The sequence below is a fragment of the Athene noctua genome, chromosome 8 (genome assembly GCF_965140245.1).
Source record: "Athene noctua chromosome 8, bAthNoc1.hap1.1, whole genome shotgun sequence".
Taxonomy (NCBI): domain Eukaryota; kingdom Metazoa; phylum Chordata; class Aves; order Strigiformes; family Strigidae; genus Athene; species Athene noctua.
In genome coordinates, this window is record NC_134044.1 from 29,143,911 (window position 1) to 29,164,548 (window position 20,638).

Genomic DNA, 20,638 nt, shown 5'->3' on the forward strand with positions numbered 1-20,638 from the left:
GAATACAGAGAGGCAGAGAAAGAACAGAAAAAAAGTAACAGGAAATAAAAAACAAAAGCAAATAAGAGAATGAGATGTGTGGGAAAATGAAATGGAGGAGTGAGACCAAAAGTCATTCAGAAGTGAGTAACGGAAAATCTATGAGAAAACCGCTGTAAAAAGATGAAAGTAAGAAAGTGGAAAGAAACAGGATTTTTTCTTCTTCCTGTTTCCCTTTGCTGTTACCATCCCTATCTTCTAAAGGTTCCTCTTACTACGTTATGCTGTTTTCTGTTTATTTTTTCTCTATCGTCCTTCTATATTGTCTTCTAAGAATGCTCAAAGCCATGTTTGATCAAGGCAGATAGCTGACAGCAGCTTTTTCACTGCACAGTTGAGCTGGGAGAACAGCTGATATTTAGGCCTTTTTTATTCTTGTTCAAAGACTGTTTATATTCATAACAGAAATAGAAAAAGCTAGCATTGTCTGTCAGTCAAATCATGAAGAAATAGAATCCTCAGTCTTTCACTGGAAAAAAAAAAGTTAATGCAGATTTTATTCCTTATGTTGCCAACTTTGATGTAAAACAGAAAGGGGTTTAGTTGCAAGTATGTGTAGGAGAATTGGTACTGCCTGGTCTGTTTCCTTGGGCAGTGTAGTGCTTGCATTCAGCTCTTACCAATCCCAGCCACTACCTGTATGATGTTAGAAACCAGACTGGAGCAGCGAGATCCCCTCTGGTGCCTTCTAGACCAGAAGAATCCTGTGAAAGCAGGGAATGAGCTATCTGACTTAGGGAAAAGACCTCTAGTTTTGAGGCTTGAAAGAAAAACAAAACAAAACAAAACAAACCTCAAAAAAGGGCATCCTTGTTTTCTGACTGTCACACGTTTCCTGGGCTGCATCAGGAGTGTCACAGCAGGTTGAGGGAAGGGATCCTTCCCCTCTGGTCCCCAGTACCAGAGACATGGACATACTGGGGACAGTCCAGTGGAGGGCTGCTGCAGAGAGCTGGGACTGTTCAGCCTGGAACAGAGAAGGCTCGGGGGGATCTTACCAGTGCGTATAAACCCTGGCAGGAGGGTGCATCAGGGATGGAGCCAGGCTCTCCCCAGCGGTGCCCAGGGATGGGACGAGAGGTGATGGGCACACACTGACACAGGAGGGTCCCGCTGAACATCAGGAACACTTTGTCACTGACAGCGTGACCATATGTTGGCTCAGGTTGCCCAGGGAGGTGGTGGAGTCTCCCTCTCGGAGATACTCAGAAGCCATGAGGGGATGGTGCAGGGCATCAGGCTCTGGGTGGCTGTTGTGGTTTATACCCACTGGCAGCCCAACACCACGCAGCCACTCGATCACCCTCCCCTGCCCAGGGATGGGAAGAGAACTGGGCAGGTAAAGGTAACCTACAAGTCGTAGGTTGAGAGAAAAACTATTTAATAATTGAAATAAAATAAAAATAATAGTAATAATAGAACATACAAACGAGTAATGCTTAATGTGGTTGCTCCCAACCTGCCAACTGATGCCCAGCCTGTTCCCAGCTCGTGATCCCAGAGAAGGGAAAATCCCAAAACCTCAGTCCTGGAAGTGAAAGAATGGGCTTCCCATCCCGCCCTCATCTGCACCCAGAGCACAGCGCTGTATGATCTGGAATATTCCCCGGGCCAACTTGGGTCCGGTGCTCTGGCCATGCTCCCTCCCAGCTTCTTGTGCACTTGCACACGGGCAGGACACAGGGAGTTGAAGAGTCTCAGCAACAACTAAAAACATTCTTCTCATACCAAATCCCATACTGAATCCGAACCGCAGCGCTATTGTGGCCACTAAGAAGAAAAATTAGCTCTGTCCCAGGACAGTGACCCTGCTTGAGCAGGGGGCTTGGACCAGATGGAGCCCAGAGATCCCCTCCAGCCTCAACCAGCCTGTGATGCCAGGGGATGGATATGGCATCTGCTGTGGCTTTAGGTAAAGGTGTTAAATATCTTACTGATCATTCACATTAAAACTTAATTAAGAAACAGATGATGAGCCTAACCTTGAGTCAGTTCTCATGTTAATTGCAGTGTATTTTGTTTCTGTTTCAGTCCAAAAAACCTTGTTGTGTTCTTACTGAAGAGGCAGGCACAGATGAGCAGACAGTGAAAGCCATTGTTTTTCCTGGTTAGAGCTGGGTGAGTGTTTGCATATAGGCAATTGAATTTTTTGTTGTTCCTTCAGAATTATTTTAGCAAACCAAAATTAACAGTGAAATGGATATGAAGAAAGCAAACTGCTGTCAATATGTAAGAGGAGTCTTTAAGCAATTTCTCACATGGCACTAACCCTCAGGCTGGGATATTTATAATATATCAACCAAACCTCAACATTTAAGGCATAATTGACTGGAAATCAATCTGTGGGAAACTGCGTGGCTCAAGGGACTTTTTAGATGGATATATCCCTTTTAAATTCTGTGTACTCACATGAGAGTTTTCCCAGGTTGCCTTACAGTCAATATTATGACTTTATCTTGAATGTTTTCTTACTTTAAGGAAATTAATTAGAGCAACCTAAATTTAATGTATTCTGAATAAATAATTGTATTGAAGTGACTATGGTTTTGAACAAATACTTTTTTCCCTGTTATTACTGTTTTTAAATATTTGTACTCATCTAATTGTTAGGCTTCTGGTAAATGACTTCACCAAAGATGGGGTATGTAAAATAATTCTTGGAAAAAATCTTGGTATTAATTAAGCATTGAAGTATTACGATAATGCTGTGCTGAATCTATGATGGTATGATACTGTGCTATATATTTACAAACAGGTAGGAAAAATACACCATTTGATTTCTTTCATCTCAAAAATGTGAGTTATGTTATAAAGTAGGCTAACGGCAACAAACCACAGACTGTACAGCCGTAAGAACTTGACTGCTTAGAGCTTATGAACCAATACTGGATTTTCAGTAGTATCAGATTAAGTGCCTGGTGGTGTTGAAAAGAATAATCTTTCTGCCTACAGTCTGAAAAAATCTGTGATTTATTCTAAGCAAAATAGAGTACTCAAATATGTAGAAGGTATGGGTTTATGGATTGGTGTTTAATAATTATTTTTCTCATGGTGGTTAAAACACTTTTTAAAATGACTAATGGACATGCTATCTATACTGCATGGAGGCTTACTGCTTGTCTTGGCAGGATCTTCTGTCTTAATACCTTCAGGTAAAAAGGTAGCAAAGGTCTAGTGGTGAGAAATAAAGAACCGTTCCCAGAAAGACTGTTGGCAGGTGCCTTTCTGGGATTTGCAGGGCACAAGCCCTTGGCCCCTCTTTGCCAACCAGATAATGCTCACATGAGACCACACTGGGCATTGAGCGTACCTGGAGGAATAGGTGTTCTCTCTCTCACACCTGGAGATAATATGCAAGAATCTTACTGCATTTTGTGTCACATATGAAAAGAAAAACCAGAATCTTTAGGTACATAAATAATACATACAGTCCAGAAACATACTGAAGTTGAGACATCTGCCATAAACTGGGATGTTAATCTGAGAATTCGTGACATGACAGAGAACATGAGTGAACAAGAGATGAGATTTCTTTAAAAAGAAATGGACAGCTCTCCAGAGATTAGATTTGATATCTGAAAACTCTTGATAATCATTTAACACCAGGGAAGAAATGAGAGACTGTAACAGCTTAGGTCGCCAAATGTATAAAAAAACCTATTTCTGTAATACGAGGTAATGTAAGTGTTTATGGCATGATTGAGTGAAAATCAATCTTGTGAGTCTAGGTGGTTCGAGGGTCTTTTTGAGTTGAAAGTGATGCTGATTAGTCCTGATGATACAGATGGTCACAGTTATCTTCTGGTGCATGTTCATTTATTACCTATATAAAATGAGTAGGAAATGAAAGACCCAGCTCAATACCTGGTAGAGAGCTTGATATCTCTGTTCTGAAAAGCACTGTCAGTCCCGATGGTGCCTTCGGGAGGAAGAGCAAAGATGTGACTAAATGCTGATGCTAACTATCTCTCCACCTGCTCTCAGGTGCGGACCCTCAACGGTCCCCTCTCCTGATCTCAGCAGTGGTGAGATCTGTCACTGGGGAGGGTCGGGAAAGGGAAGGTTAAAAGTCAAGGTTTCTTCTGCCGTTGGCAGAATAGCAAACTAGGATGTTTTCCATAGCACACTAATTGTGTTGGGAACGACAGAAAATCAGGTGCTGTTATTGCAGGCAACTGCCACCCTTGGACACCCTCGCAATGCTGGAAGAGCCTCTGCTCGGCTGCCCTTGGGGTCGCAGGAGAGAAACCTGGGCTTCAGGGCCTTTGGGCTGGTGGAGCTTAGTACCAGCTGGGCTGGGAGTGATACCTGCTGGCCTCCTGCATTCCTGTAGTCTTGAAGTATCAGCCTTATGCTAATGACTCTGCTCTGGTTTTTAGTGGTCGCATACCCTCAGCGATGTGTAGATGCTTATCGGCTTCTCTAGTGCCTCAGGGCAAGGACTTTCTGTAGGACACCAGGAATGGACCCAAATCATTGAGCACTTCTGAGATGAAAAGTAGTATTCACCAAAAAAGGTTCTATTGCACACCTTGAAGTGCTTTGCATCCCTATTAATTTCCTATTTTCTTTCATAGTAATAGGAAGAGTTGTAGTGCTTTTTCTCCTCCCAATGTATCTAGACATTCTTGCAGAAATTGAATTTGATGGAGTTACCAGAATGTAAGAACCTGATCCATGCTTTCTGTGATATGTTTTTTACTATAGAGTGATAAATAAAATCAGTTATTTTATGGACTTTACTGAGCAAATCTCCCATGTTTCACTGAGACGTACACCATTTGTGTTCATGTGTAAATTGAAACACACAGAGGAATGTAGAGCATAGCAGAGAGAAGTACTTTTAGCTTGTAATTGCAATCATGAATGTGTTTAATTGTTCTATTAAAATTATCCACTGATAGTTTAAAAATTTCTGTGAATGCAAGACTGAGTGTGGAGGGAATTGAGGTGATTTATTCCTGTGTTGTTATTAAATAAATCAACCAGGAATCTGCTCACTTTACACCTGATGAATGTGCTGTGCACTGTGCTGTGGGCTTAGCTAACCGCACCTGTTTTCACTGGGAGAGGATGACTCATTTATACTGAGATTTGACTTTTCCAAGCTAATCGCAAATGTCTGTTCACTCAAAAAATACATGGGTCTTGCATTTTTAGTCGGTGTTCCCTGGCTCTTTTGAGTGTCGTACGGTACAAAAAGTGTTGGTGCTAGCTGAAAGCTCGAGGCACTGCTGTGTACTCCGGTGCCCGGGCACCAAGGCAAAGCCATCAGGATTGGGAGTGTCTAAATGAGAGGCCATCACTTAAACTCCTGTGGAGGCCAGTTGCGTGGGTCATGCACAGGGGTCTTGAGAATTTGGTCACCTCTGGTGTCTAAATGCCTCTTTTAGCCCCTTGTGCCTGGTGCTTCCCCAGTGAGCCAGGGAAACGGAACACAGTGCCCAGCTTTTGCAGGAACTTAATGGGAGGTATTTCAGACTTCTGCCGCATTCAGAACAGCCCCGCTGGGACTTCTGGGCTTGGGTTATGTCTGTCCTCTCCAGCATAGTTCAGGGAATCGAGCTGGCATCAGCTCAGCCTGCTGCAGTGTTTTCCCTCCTATTGCCAGATCAGTTGCACCAAAACACACTGGGCTGACTGCAAGCCAGGGCAGGGGCAGTGTCGTTTTCCCAGCTGTGGTGGGCAAACCGGGAGCAATAGTAAGGAAAACTCAGCCTTGCACTGTGAATATGTAGTTAAGTTTTTCATCTGCCCCAGAGATAAGATAAACATATGAATTGAAAAGATGCGGTGTTCAAAAATAATCTAACATTCTTCTCAAGCATTTTTTCTTTTCTCTGCATTTCTCTTGATTTCTGAGAGGAGTGATGCATGGTTTCCATCTAACCTGAGGAAGTAAGATTTTGATGGCAAGGCTCTCCGTAGTATCTTAGCATCTTGCTGACACACTATGTCCAGTTTATGCTGGCACTAAGCCTGGATTCTGCAGTCACTTTATCACAATCCGAGTCTCAAAAACTGCAGATCAGGGAGGCTGGACCTGCTGCTGTGTTTGAAAGGCTGTTTTCCAAGTGCAATTTTATCCTCTTTGGGAGGTTTTTGTTCACAGTCTCGTTAAAGTATTCATGAGTTCTCTCTCTTGACTGGAGTCTTCAAGAAAATGCTTGATGCCCAGTGGCGTAGCTCTGCACTTCCCTTCTTGCTGAATCTTTTATTATTCCACGTTTCTAATCTGATAATTTTTTATTTCTGTAAATTAGCAGTTTTAATTACCGTTACTGGGAAAGATCAAACTGCAGTATCAAAGAAGAAAGCTTTATTATGTGTGCTGAAAATTCTGGGAAATATTTATACCTTTGCTGTCTTGTTTTTCTTGGAATTACAATATCTGTAATTTGGTAGTAAACATGGAGTCTTAAAAGCCTGCTGGGCTTTCCTGGCTCATATTTCACCAGAGTTGATAAACAAAACCTCCCTGCTTCAGCGTGTGCAGAACTGAGCCAAAAAAGGAATTACGACAAAGAAGGTGGAATTTCCAAAACTAAGATTTAATTTGTTTTCATTTATTCGCTTTCTAACTTGTATAAACAAAAGTATTTTACTTTGAGCAAGACAGAGAAATGAGAGCAGCTCCTCACTAATGCCATCTTCTGGAGGATACTGCAGAAGTGTGCTGTTGTGTATTCTGGATGGTGTGGTTTAGCTACACAAGTAAGTTGTACATTTGAGTAAGGAGGTGGTCTCTTACCTGAGACTGCACTGAAAATCCTCACGATGAACCTTCCAAGACTTGTGTGCACATACTCTGCAGCATGGAATAGAACCAGGAGTTGTTAGGATTTCTCATATGTGAGATGTAACATGTGCCTAGGGCTTATTGTAACTGGGGCTGACCTTTGTGCTGGACTGAAACATTTGTCAGAAAACTTGCTTAATTACTGCCAGTTTACACTTAGGAAAACAGTTTGCAGAATCAGCCTATAACTTGGAACATGCATTTGGAAATATCTGCTCCTCCTTTTACAATGCAAAAGGTTATTTAATAAGTATATGGATTTGGGGTATAGTTTTATTGCCTGTATGATGTCGTTGTCTTTGCCAAACTGAATTCTATATAGACTGTTAAAATTTGCTTCAGTTATTGAAAATGTAAATTACTAAAATAGATTTCAAGGCTGAATGAAAACATCCATGTAACCTGTAGTTTTGTGAACTGGTGAAATGATCCTGTAGTTTAGTCAGACTAAAGCTTCTGAAGCTCCTTCAGTGTTCTTTATCTTGTACCCATTATTCCGTAGTGATACCCAGGACTTCACAATTTGTTTATGGTGCTATCATTCATCATTTGGGTCTATTGCTGTGTTACAAACTTTAATCTAAGGTGTACTGTTCCCAAAACTACATAAGAGATGCAGGATCCTCTTACCTTTTTTCCTGTATTTTTTGTAGAACTTTATTTTAAAGTCACTCAGATACCGTTTAAAATACCACATTGGCTATGAAAGCTACCTAATAGTTCTTCGGTGTCATCTCCTACTAAGTTTGTTAATGGTCATACTGAAGTAGGCTGAGTAGATGAGCTTCATTCACGTGTTCACATTGTTTCAGCTAGTGGAGTCTGGTGAAGACAGCAGGATTACTGTGCTAAAGTAAGTAAGTTGCTTGTGGCCTTACAAATGAAGAGGATCTCAAGAAATGTATTTGTGCCTCAGAGATAAGAATGTGAATTTTTGCACATTTGAAAACTCTGAACTGTTAGGCAGTTCTCCCTGCCTCGTTCATTGCAAGTATTGTGAGCAACAAGACTAACACGGTCTGACTGGTGGTGCCTACTGTCAGTGTCTTTTGCAAAAGAAGAAGGATCTGTTGGGATTTTGTAGATACCTCTGCTGTCATGAATTTTCACGAGGATTCGTGAATGCCATTTAGCATATTCTCTCATGGCCCACACTTTCTGCAGGTAGTGTGGGATTTTAAATGACCCCCTTGTTTCATACATTTGGAGGATGCTTTATGTGTGCTATACATTGATTTGGTGAATACACTGGTGGCCTTGATTTCCTGTGTCACTGGGATTATGAGCTTCCAGGGAAGCAAGGAGAGTGGCTGCTTGTCTTGTATTCCCTCCTTTCATTTCCAATGGGACACAGTCGTGCTTGCCACCTACAAGTGAGCTCTGCGAGTAGGGCCCCATGCTGGCACCAACGCGTCAGGTCTTGCAGCGGGAAGGGCTCTTAGAGCTGGGCCACGCGAGGGTTGGAAGTGTCAGAGCAGGTAACTGTCTTGTCCCTCACTGCTCTTGGGTTCCTGCGCATGGCTTGCTTACTTAAACATCTTCTTAAATCATTACCCAGGCCACTGAAGTACTCCTTGTAGCTATTAATTGCCCTCCTGCATTCCACAGAGAGTCTCTCAATCCCCGTGGGAGCTCAAAGGCTTTGAAAATCCCTGTAAAAACATGAAATATCAAAACAAGGGGTTCTGTTTGCTCACTTGGATGGGCATTTTCAGGAACCCAGGTGTCACGAGGAGTTTGGTTTGATTTTGTCCTGCTTTAGGGAGCTGGGGAGCCTGTCTTTGCTCCTCATGAGTAACCTGGTGGAGATACTTGAAAATTCCTACATGAGCAGCAAGAGCATGTTTTGCCTTATGGTTCTGTGTTCACACTGTGTCTCTGAGAACCCTGTCTCATTCATTAACAGCCATCTATACCCTGTGGGGTTTGTGCCTTCAACTTGCTATACCAACAGGTCCAAAGAGCTTTTTCCCCATGTTTTATTAACAAAGGGAGGAAAACAAATAGGGAAAGAGAAAACTAATACCTAACAAAAATTTAGTTTTATTGACTGCTAGAGAAAATGTGGCATATTTGGCAAATAATATGTTTCAACAGGCAACAAGCATAAGTATTTGTCACCTACCCTGTCAGGCTGAGGTGTATATACATATATAGCATTCCGTGTTAGAACATACAAGCCCGAGTCAGTAGTTAATGCCAGTCTTTTTTAAAATTCTCAGGATGAATTGGGGAGTAAGTGAGACCTTTCTTGCCTTGCTGACTGAGGCAGGGAAAAGTCACTTTCTGTACGATGGGCAGGGTCTAGCGAAAATGGACCCTTGCCCTAGTAGCTACAGAATTCAAATTAGTAAAAAGAGGAAATTCATGACATCATGGCTCCATGTGCTCTGTTGTGGTTCAAAACTTTGCCTTAATTAATTATCAGAAAAGGAGGAGGAAGGAGATGGTGAAGAGTAGAGGAGAGGAGGAGATGGAGCAGGGTGTGTTCCAGGCTAGTCCAGGTTGTGGTCATCAGAGCACTTTCCTGACAGGTGCATAGCCCAGGTTCTGCCTTTTTCATACATTTTATTATTATTGTGTAGGAAAATAGTATAAAGCAACTTGTGGGATAGCTATTAACAGGTATCCAGTGAATACTTCGGTAATAATATAAATATAAATTTAATCTTGGTTACTAAAGAAACATGTTTTATATGTATGTGAAAAATACCTCAACACCCTGCTTTTATTATAAGGTGCTAGATGTCACATCTTCCCTGTTACTTACCTAACCATAAAAGTTAATGAGTAAATGTGTAAACTGTAAGTAGGGCTTTGCAGGTGTGTGACAAATTTTGGATATTAGTCCATATTTGTTTAGATACACAAATGAGGACTTCAGATTTTACATTTACTTGAAAACATTTGTGAGTGTGTTTGGTGTTTATTCAGTTAAATTGGGAAAGTTAAAGGCTTACCCCTTTTTAATTCTACAGTTCAACATTTGAATAGTTTTGTATGTGAAATTTGAAATGATCTCTTTAATTTCACTGAGATATTGTGGCCCGTCTGCAGGGCTGTTTCACTGGCTTGGGCTGTTTGTACCTGATAATGACAAGTCACTTTGCCACTTAGACACCATTCAATTAGTGCAATTAAAGTAAAAGTAACTTTCTCAGAACACTGTTCGGAGTCTCCACTATGAATTTGCCAACTGATACAGCCTATTGAGTTGGAAAGGACAGAGGAGTATTTAAGTCTTCTTTAATCACATCATTTTACCTAGCTAAGTAGAGATAATGAACTTCTTATCCTTGGTCTCTCTGCCTTACATCTCTCCTTAAAGCAAAACTTATATTAACAAGTTTCTGCAAGCTGGAAGGACTTAAACTGTGCTGTTAAATTAGGAGGTAAAGGTGATGATGTAGGAGGAAATCTGGGGTGATGTGATTTTGTGGAGGATTTAATTCTCAGGGAAACATTGGCCCTTTTAAAATGTCTATCATACACCTGAGAAATTGAAAAGGTTAGTAATTTAATGACTTAGTGTTTTTCCAACATCAAGAGAAATTAATTATCAGCTGAGAAGTTCAAAAGACTAACCCTGAACTCCTTTGCTGCTGATGTCAATAGAAAATGGCAAAACCTTCCCTTCCTTGCATCCAGAGATAGTGTAACGGAGGCTGCATTCATCCCTTGTGACTACTTTCACCTCTAGGTAGCTCCAAAGTAAAATAGCTCACTGACAATCACACTAGAGTTTTCTCCGGGCATATTTTGCTTTTTTAGACATCCCTATAAACTTACTTTTTCATAAGCAGGTCCATTGTTGAAAATTCTGTAGGAAAGGCTGGCTTGAAGAGTGGACACCATTGTTAAAGCATCGATAGAAAGTTTTCAAAAAGATTATGAAAAGCAATTTAATTGCTTTGAAAAATGTGGTATGAGAGAAAGTTCTCTGTCTTTCTGCAAACTCTAGCTGCAGGAAGATGTCTGACAGACCTTCACCCAAAGCTGACTGAAATCAGTGGGAATCTAAGAGGCTTTGGCCTCATTCTCCTGTTGGCATGAATTGGTACACAAGTCCAAATTCATTTCTGACTTTTTATAAATGTGACTGGAGCTATCATAGATAACTATTTCAGTCTGTATTTTAGTGTTGTCACTTAAAACAGTTTGCAAGAAAGAAAAGGGGAATATTTGTGTTACACTGAGCTAGTTTTTTTAAGTCATGCTATATAAACAACATCACAAAATATAAAAACAAAAACAGTAAAGAGGAGGAAATACAAGTTATATCCATAGCAATGGAAGTAGCTTCAGGTGGAACTTGCAATAACTTCTCAGTGAGGAGAAATCATCTCTGAATACAAGGACACGCACAACTTGCACTGGCTCCAGTGGGGCAAGGAACAAGCTTTGAGCCCGTCTCTGCTTGTCACTTACAACTTCTGTCAGACTGACTAAACGTTTCCATGAGCTCAGGTCTGCTGCTGACTCACTCTGCTGTAACTGTTACGTGTCACTGGAAGCAGCACAGATCATCTGGGAATCCGTGCTGACAACTCTTGTTTTGAAAGTTGCATCTGGTTTGCATAATAGATTTAGTTTCTTTGCTGGTGATCAGTTCATTTAAATTATTCAGTATTACTGCTTTTAAAATGAAACATGAGTTTGTTTGTCAAAAAGGTATGGAGGTATTCCGTGACTGCTTCTACCAAAATCACAACCTCAGCCAGAATATTTTTTTCAAGCATACAGCTTAGGTCACTTAAAGTCCAGTTCAGTGGGGCAGGGCACAGCGGGGCGGAGAGCTTTGCCTTGTGCTCGTAGGTGCTTCTGTTCTGGAATCGAGAGCGCCGTCGATTGTCTGGCCCATGGCGAGACACCGTGCCAGCCCTTTCCAGAGCAGGCGTGCAGCTGGCTCCCGAACGCTGTGCATCTGCAGCACCAATCCATTGTGATTTTTGATACTCTTCAGCAACACCCCCAGTGGGGTGAAGGTTGCCCATCAAAGCCGTGTGACCAAGGGCCTTTAAAGGCAGTTGTAGTTCTGGGTTTTGCTTTCTAGGCCTGCAGAAAGCTGACTGTATAAAGCACGTGAGCCTATATCTGTCCTTTGTCAGTATTGTGTTAAATTTGTCATAATCCTCTTCGAAATTATTTTGAGGTTCATGAAGATTTGATTTTTTTTTCCCTTCTGAAATGCAATATTCATATTGAGGTAAAAAAAGAAGACGATTTTTCTTACTCTGTTCCAAGACTGAACACAGAAAGTATCAGACATCTGACAATAGAGATGATTTTATGGCAGCTCTGGCATGATTTTTCAGCTCCCGTGTATTAATATAGCTTGATCTAACTTTAAATAACTAATGGAGTTATGCATAGGGTGAAACAGTTCTGAATGACCTTCTACTTCTCATTGTCTTTATGCAGAAGGCACCTCTGAAACTGGGGGGGGAAATTCCCACTATCTCAAAATTGGGCATCTTCTCCTTTTCTATACATTTATTTTCTCTGATTCCACTATGCCAAAACATATTCTTCCTTGATTTTACAAAATGACACCTTTAGGTGTTCTTTTAGGTCACACTACAGAAGCTTTCTGCACCTGTGTTGGAAACTCATCCTCTGGTTAGAAATGACCTCAGCAGCTCAGCAGCAGTTGGCAAAAATAAGAGTTTGTTATGATAACTAGGTAATGATTAATGTATTTACAGAAGACCAATGTGTTTGTTTGTCTTCTTGTCAGTGTAACATAGGCTGTTACACTACTAATTCAGCCCTTACTTGTATGAAAAATAACATTATTGAGAACCACTAGGTCCCCATTACATAAATTATATTGAACCAACTGGAGAGGGAGATGTGGTTTGGGAGGAACGTATGGTTTTTTGTTAAATAATGCATTTTCTTAAGCTCAGCTAGTAAAGGTTTGTTATCAGTGTGCATCTTCGTTTATTTAGTTTGTGCAAATATATGAGATGATACCAAACATCAGATTATACTGCATGGTTTAAAAGGGGACATCTTCTGTGTGACTGGAATTTTGAGCTAATAGTTACAGGTAAAGGCACTCAGGCAATTCCCAGCACCTCCAAAGCAAACTGTTGATGCTGTTGCTGCCCTGGGGATAGGTTCAGCCAAATGTTGGAATATTAAAATTGGTGGTAGTTTTGATGGTCTTAAGGGAATATTCCTGAGGAGTGAAAGTAACACAACATAGCTTTGGGGTTTAAGCACAAATCCAGGCTGGGTGAGGAGTGGATTGAGAGCAGCCCTTGAGGAGAAGGACTTGGGGGGCTTGAGGGATGGAAAACTGCCTGTGAGGCAGCAACGTGCACTCGCAGCCCAGCAAGGCCCCGTGTGCTGGGCTGCACCCCGAGCAGGGTGGGCACAGGGCCAGGGGGGGATTCTCCCCTCTGCTCCGCTCTGGGAGACCCCCCTGCAGGGCTGGGTCCAGCTCGGGGGCACCAACAGCAGAAGGACACGGACCTGCTGGAGCGGGGCCAGAGGAGGCCACGGAGATGCTGGGGGGGCTGGAGCCCCCCTGTGAGGACAGGCTGGGAGAGTTGGGGGGTTCAGCTGGAGGAGCTGTGGCTGCCCCCTCCCTGGAAGGGTTCAAGGGCAGGTTGGACGGGGCTTTGGGCAACCTGGGCTGGTGGAAGGTGGCCCTGCCCGGGGCAGGGGCGTGGCACTGGATGGGCTCTAAGTCCCTTCCCACCCAAACCATCCTGTGATTCTGTGATCAACTGTTTGCATTTTAGCAAAGGTTTTGTACAACTCATGGGGGAAGAACAATAGTGTCTATTACCCAGAGTATTGGTGCTGTGCAGAAACACTGGAGCTAGAGCTGGGTAACCAGCAGAGCAAGGTGTAACTGTCTCGGCAGAGTGCGGAATAGTGTTGCTGCCTTGCTTCATGTACCTGAGGGAGCTGACAGAGAGAAAGCCCAAACATCTCTTCACGCTGCATTGCCTCATGATCTGGTGAACTTTGGTCTTGCGCAATGTTTTTTATAAATACTTTGCAGACAAAAATCCAATTACTGAAAAGTGAAGTTTGTTTAGAAGAATCTGAAACTAAAAAGCATTATAATCTGAAGTAAACATTTTCTTTCTCAAACATGTACCCACCTAGTGAGAGATATTTGGAAAGCACAGGTGATTTATTTTGTAATCTGCAGTATTCCTTCCTTGCTCTTCTTCAGATTTGATGAAAACACTGTCCTTTTGATGAGGTCATTAAAAAAGAATTCTTCTATAAGAAGAAAGATTTCATTTTGTATTCCAGTATCCTCTTTCACTACCTTTTTCACCCTTCCCAACACAAACCCAGTCATCCTTTACATCAGCAAAGCTAATAGACCTTTTTACTGTCACTCAAAATTAATTAGCAGCCCTTTCTTTATTCAGTACTCTAAAAACACATGCACATTTGGTTACCCTTTGGGGAAGAAGTTAGAGGATGTGGCTACGTTATGAAGTGTGATTTTTAGGGACTCCAGAACACAGCTATCGCAGAAAGCAGTGGCTGGAGCCAGCACGTGTATTCTCAGCCCATATGACTTTTCATATCTTCTCAACTTTATTAAAGCCTTGGAAAAGAAACATTTATTGGGTTTTTTTAAGCTGTCTTGTAGAATATCTGAAATCCACTGATTTACTTTATCTCCTGTATTTCTTTTATAGAGTCAGTTGTAGGTTTTTTCAGCTTTACCCCAGACTCTTTTTTTTCCCTATTTTTCCAAACTTTCCCAACACTTCAAGTCAGAATAGAAGTCTTCCTAAGGAAGCCCTGGGAAAATCATTAAGCCCATAGCAGCCTTCCCTAACTGGTGAGCAAAAGAAACCTCTTCGTTCTCCTTGCGGCTGGCGAATGGCTGGTGTCTTCCTGCAGAGCGGCTCCTCCTCTGGGCAGGAGCAGCACGTTTCTGCTGCTCTGCTTATTTGGAGAAGAACTACTAGTGAGCTGCACAAAAATCATCTCTTCCCTTAAAGTAAAGTTACATAGTCTTTGTAACATGTTCAGAATAGACAGGATTGCCTTTTTTTGTAGAAGAAAAGATGTTTTCTTTGTTTTTACATGCAGTAAGCTCTGCCCTATGTGTTGTCCACATTCCTTGGCTATCATTTATGTAGCATTTATATTTGACGTTTCAGGGTAAAGCAACATTTAAAACACTGGCCTCCTTGCAAAAATATTTGGTGAATAATAGTATATTTTCAAGAAACAGGTCAGTGCTAGAAAGCTGATAGTTCTGGCAGTATAGGTAAAAGCAATGATAACTGGCAGATAAAAGTTCCGAGTCCTCTAGAGGCAGAGTTTGGTTCCAGAGCTTTCAATCTTTGCTCATTAAAACTTGATTTCATCCTAACTCCTGGAGCTGATTTTCCTGATCTGCTCATTCTGCCTTCTGTGAAGGTGAGGGGGAAAGAAGATGATGAGGAAGTAACGATGGAAAGAGAAATGAAGGACTAAGACAACCACTGCGGAGCTCTTCAGACTGTGCAGCAGGCAGAGAAATGTGCAAACACTATTACAAATGGCTCTTGCAGTCATTAATTTTATTACTATTGGAGAAAGTTCTATGTATACAGCTGATTTTCCTGCTGCTTCCAGATGGGGTCATAGCTGGGTCACTCAAAGGCATATGCCGCCTTCTTTTTTTAAAAATTTCCTTCAGAAAGGGGTAGTTGTTTCTGCCCAGCTGTTTGGATTCCCAGTTAACTGTCAGTGCAGTTCTCCACAGCCATGGGGCATTACTGCTGCCCAGCTCCTGCTAGACCACACAACGTTTGCTTTTTCTCCAAGACGCTCCATACATTTTGCAGTGTCTAAAATAGGAGTGATTACCGAGCACAATGTTACATTTACTGGATTTATTCAGTGATTAGGTATGATTGCGCTAATACAGCTGCATTACGGGTGTTCTCCTGCTAGTAGAGCTGCGCAGAAAAATTAAAAGCATTCATATCATGCTGTTCCATGAATTATATTCATAGCCTGCTGTGCTCTCTATTAGAAAGCAAACAGTTACTGTGAGGAGCTGTACTGAAGAATTGCCTCCCTGCTAGCTGTCTGTCTCCTCCTATCAATTTGGTGAGCCAGTGGCTGCTCAATAAAAGTGACATTGTGAAGTGTCTTGTCTCGAGAGAGCAATTACGCCACACCTAGCAGAATGTCTTACTCTCCATGCTGTCTAGAATTGAGCTTCTCTCCACTTTGGTAGCTGCGCATTTTGCTCCCATCTCTGCCTTGCCATCCACTAGAGAAACAGCACCTTCCTGACGAGAAGCGTCCCCTTCTCCTCCTTGAATACACTGCCTACTTAATAGCTCTTCCCTTTCAGCATTGCCATCCTGGAATGATTATTTTATAATTGCTTGTTTCTCTTCTAGTTGGTCCCACTTTGGGCATTTCCCAAATAACAGCACATAATGGTCTCTGGTAGTGTGTGCACAGTGCAGCCCGCACGGATTCATTCTCATCTCAGCCATTTTGTTTCCTGCCAGCCTCACCGAGGCGCCGGCACTGTTTCCCTTCCCCACTGGTGTGGGGTCTGCAGGCTCCTGAAAGTCCTGGGGAGAGATGCACACCGTGATCAGACCTCACCCAGGGAACACTTTGGGGCTTACTCATTTCTACTTCCATTTGTCTCTTGCTAATTCTGCAATTCTCCAAAAATGTTCAGTTCATTGAAGTCTCAATTTACTGTCTGTGTTTACAGCACAGAAGCAAAACCCTAAAGTTGGGGAGCTCTGGCAGCAGGCACTGCGTGGGACTGGCCTGGCTGCACAGAGAGGTGCTACCTTGTGGAGGGATGGGATGGGACTGGGACGGGACGTGCCGTGCCACCACGAGTAACGATAACCCAGGGGTTTTGAAAGGAGCATCTGCACAGCAGGGTTCTCTTTGGCTTGAGTTAGAGCTGGGGCAGTCTAGCCCATAATGAGCACATAAGTTAAATCATATCTTTAGGTTTAATGGAATTACTCCTGATTTACATTGCTCCGGTTGCTCCAGAGCAGTAAGCACCCTTTTCCTACAGCACAGCAATACAGCTGCGGCAGAAGTGGATTAAGTATAAGAGTAACTGTCTTTTATTAGAAGCCATCATTGATTTAATTCATCTGAGGCAAATAACTAGATGAAATAATTAGCTGCAGTTTAACCATCTTGTATCTGAATGTGATGTCTGACTCCAGTAGACCAAAAATGATCATTTAGTTTGGTATCTCCTAAAAATCTATTAAAAAAATTCTAGAAAAAAATAAACCATCTACTTTCACATGCTGTTGAGGAAAAAATTACAAAGACATTTACAGAATTTTCTACATATACGTTTATGCCTGGCACAGAGGTTATATCACCTTCTGAAATGAAATATTTGTACAGCTGCTGTAATAACCTTGCCTCTCTTGAGTGACAAAAGGAAGCAAAACCAGAAGTCAAAGCTTAGCTTAGTGCAAGTATGAAAATAAAATGTGACTCATACACTAAATAGGATAAAATTTTAATACCCTATTTGGTGGTTGTATTTCATGAATGGTGACTATTTGATTCTCTTTACAAGCATTTCTGAATTGTTACATACAGTGTGTCTCTTACAAATCCTTTCATAGACTCTCAAGTAGTGCTGACTCTTCCTTTAGAGAGACATTGTTGTGCAGTGTTGTTTGAAATGAGGCCAGAGAGGAGATTTCCATGCCTAATGCATTTTCTCTTTGTGATCATCCCTTAGCAAAGACAATTCACACCAGGATAAAGAATATATACCTGTACTGCAAAGGACAGTATGTGTATTAGGAACCTCCTGTAATTCGGGAGGCTTAATGCAGAGAAGAGAGGGAATAGGTAATAAGGATCTTCATCTACAAATTCATGCCTGCCTTGACACAGTCCAAACCAAGGACACAGCAGCAGACAGAGGTGTCTTTTTCTTTCTCTTGGTTTTGGCAAGAGCATTGTCCGTGACTTTTTGGCAGCGCTGTATTACTCATTCTAGCACCGTTTCTTCAGAAAATTTGGGAGAAGAGGGGTTGTGATGACACTGTCTACCTCTGCTCCATTACCTGTCCTTGCCACCTCGGACCTTGTTAAGTCTGTTCACAAAATTCAGAGAAATTTGAAAGTGAAATTACAATTGCAAAGGTAGTGTTCCTGTAATTTTTGAAAGGCTCAAATATAAACTCATCTTTTAGAAGAGATCAGAGGATGTAATTCAGGTTCATTTGCCCCAGCCACAAGAGAATTTTTGGAGCTTAGACCTTACTGGGGTGTGCAAGTCCACTCCCTGGAGGCACAGCTGTGTGGAAAATCATGCTTCTCTTTGTAGAGTTGCTTGTTTCTTACTACAGCTGAATTTTATCTTTAGTTTTAAGACGAAACTGGTCTTTCTGTACATGTTTTGTTGTAACTTATCAGTCATGTTAAAGAAAGATAAATAAGAAGGAAAACTGCTTGAATTCATCACTCCCAAGACCTTCAGTTTATAACTGTGAAATGACCAGAGGAAAGAACATTTCACCATATTGTAAGTTATGGTAAAAGCTGCCACAGCGAATGACAAGGTGCAGTTCCTATAATAAAATACATTCTGTGGGAAGGTAAACTGAAGTGAGCAATACGTTATCTGCCTTGAATGGGTATGGTGATAAATAAAAGTGATTTTCTTCTTAAAAACACTAACAAGCATTTCATTCCAAATACAAATGGAAGGCACAGAGTGGACTGCTCTTACCAAAGTGTCAAAAAAGCTGCAGAGAGGCCCAGAGGCTGTGTATGCAAGGTCAGTAAAGTACATGAAGGGAATTGTACCGAGGGAACTTTCAGAAAATTTGTGGTTGATATCTGCTGTCAGGACTATTGGATATCCAGAGCAGGCATAATGACTCAGGATACAGGAGGAATATTTTCCAAAGTAGAGAAAATAAATTATCCAAGCATCATTCAAATTGTTTCTAAACACTCAGCGGTAGTGTGGCAAGAGCAAATGAAGATGACACAGGCAATGGAAACTGGGAATTTAAGAATGAAAGTAACTGATCATGTATCAGGAAGCACTAAGACATGCCAGAGTGAGTGGAGCTGGTTTCCTGCAGTTTAGCATCCAGATTAATTGAAATTTCAGCTGAAGCTTTCTTTATGGTTGGAGTATTTATAAAGCCTCTGCTTTGTGTTCACTAGTTTCTAGTGAAGAGGGAACTCTGCTGCAGCCTGCCGTGATCAGTCTTCTCTGATCAGCTGCTCATTTTCGTAAAAATTGTGCGAACTTAATAGCTTTGACACTGTCAGACTGAGATGAAAATGATCATTTTGTCAAAAGGAATTGAGGGATGGGGAGTGAAAGAGAGAGACATGTGTACACATATACCCGCACACAGACAGCGTGGTCATGTGTCTCCTGAGGAAGCCAGGCTAAAAAATAAAGTTCCAAACAAGGGTGAATGTTGCTTCTTTGTCTTCTTATCTCTTGACTGTACTTCTGACCAGGCTCACACTGTTAATCTTGAAATTTAGAATGCCGAGCTTAATTTAAAGTTGACTTGCAGGGGCAGAGGTGACTGTGATTTGTAAATAGAAGGAAATGAGCCCTGGCCTTTAGCTGGCACAGCACAGATTAACAATCAATAGTCCAGCAGGAGAGATAAATCACAAAAGCCAAGTCAAATCCTGTACAGTTAAAGGCCAGATGGATGGTCCTGATCCAGGACTGTGCCTTGTGTGGAAGGCAGGGTAGATGCTCCTCTTTTGCAAATTCCTGACATGAGGGTTGGCAGTTGGTCCTAATAAATACTGCAGAGCCCTCAACAGAGAGGCAGCTGCCGTGTGAAAGGGAGAGCGGAGAGGCAGAGGCTCCTGCTCAGGCTGCGTAGGAGGAGCGTGGCTTTACGACAGGTCCTGCACGGGGCGCCTGGGATTGACTGGAAGACCCAGCTTGTTGTGGGGCATAAGCATTCCCAGCGCCACGCAGGGCAGCTTGGAAATCGGAAGGGAAGGAGGGGTTGCTCGTACGTTGTCATTGCCCTTAGCTCTGACCTGGGTATTGTGGGCTCTCGTCACACGATGCAGCCGCGTGTTCTCTTCCACCACCTGTCCCGCCTGGGCTCCTGGGCACCTGAGAACCTCTGCCCTGGGCCCTGGGGACCCGCTGCCCTGGGCCCTGGCAGGAGGGAGCACACCCGAGTGCTCCAGTGCGTGGCTTGTGCATTTCAGAGTGGGTAGAGTTGAGCGAGGATCAGGTTGTTAATAACAAGATTTTTAACTGAGTGGATTTGTAATGTTACCCAGACAAGCAAGTAATTGCAGCAGCCTTACAATATTGCCCTTAATCAGAAACTGTTCGTCCTGCATCCCCATTGTATATTTGAACTCGATCTGGTGCCAAAAAGAAAAGAGAGGCAGAGTCCTCTGAGAATCATGGCATGGTTTGGGTTGGAAGGGACTTTAAAGCTCATCCAGTTCCCACTCTCCTGCCAGGGGCAGGGACACCTTCCATTAGCCCAGGCTGCTCAGAGAGGGTTGCATCAAACCTCTCTGCCCACTTATCATCAGAGTGTTGGGAATTTTGTCAGCTGATAAGTTTCACTGGTATTGCGCTTTCTTAAAACATTCACAACGTGCGGAAACGCGCTAGGCTGTGATTCCATCCGTGTATTCAGCTGGAGCAGAGAGTCGGCGTTTGATGTGGCTCAGATTTGAATCCTGCGGGGAATGAAAGTTTTATAAACCCCAGACTGAGTTGAGATACCGTGTAGGCAGGCAGCACCTGGCTAACGTGCGTGGCCATGAATGCCATGCATGTCGGGTTGT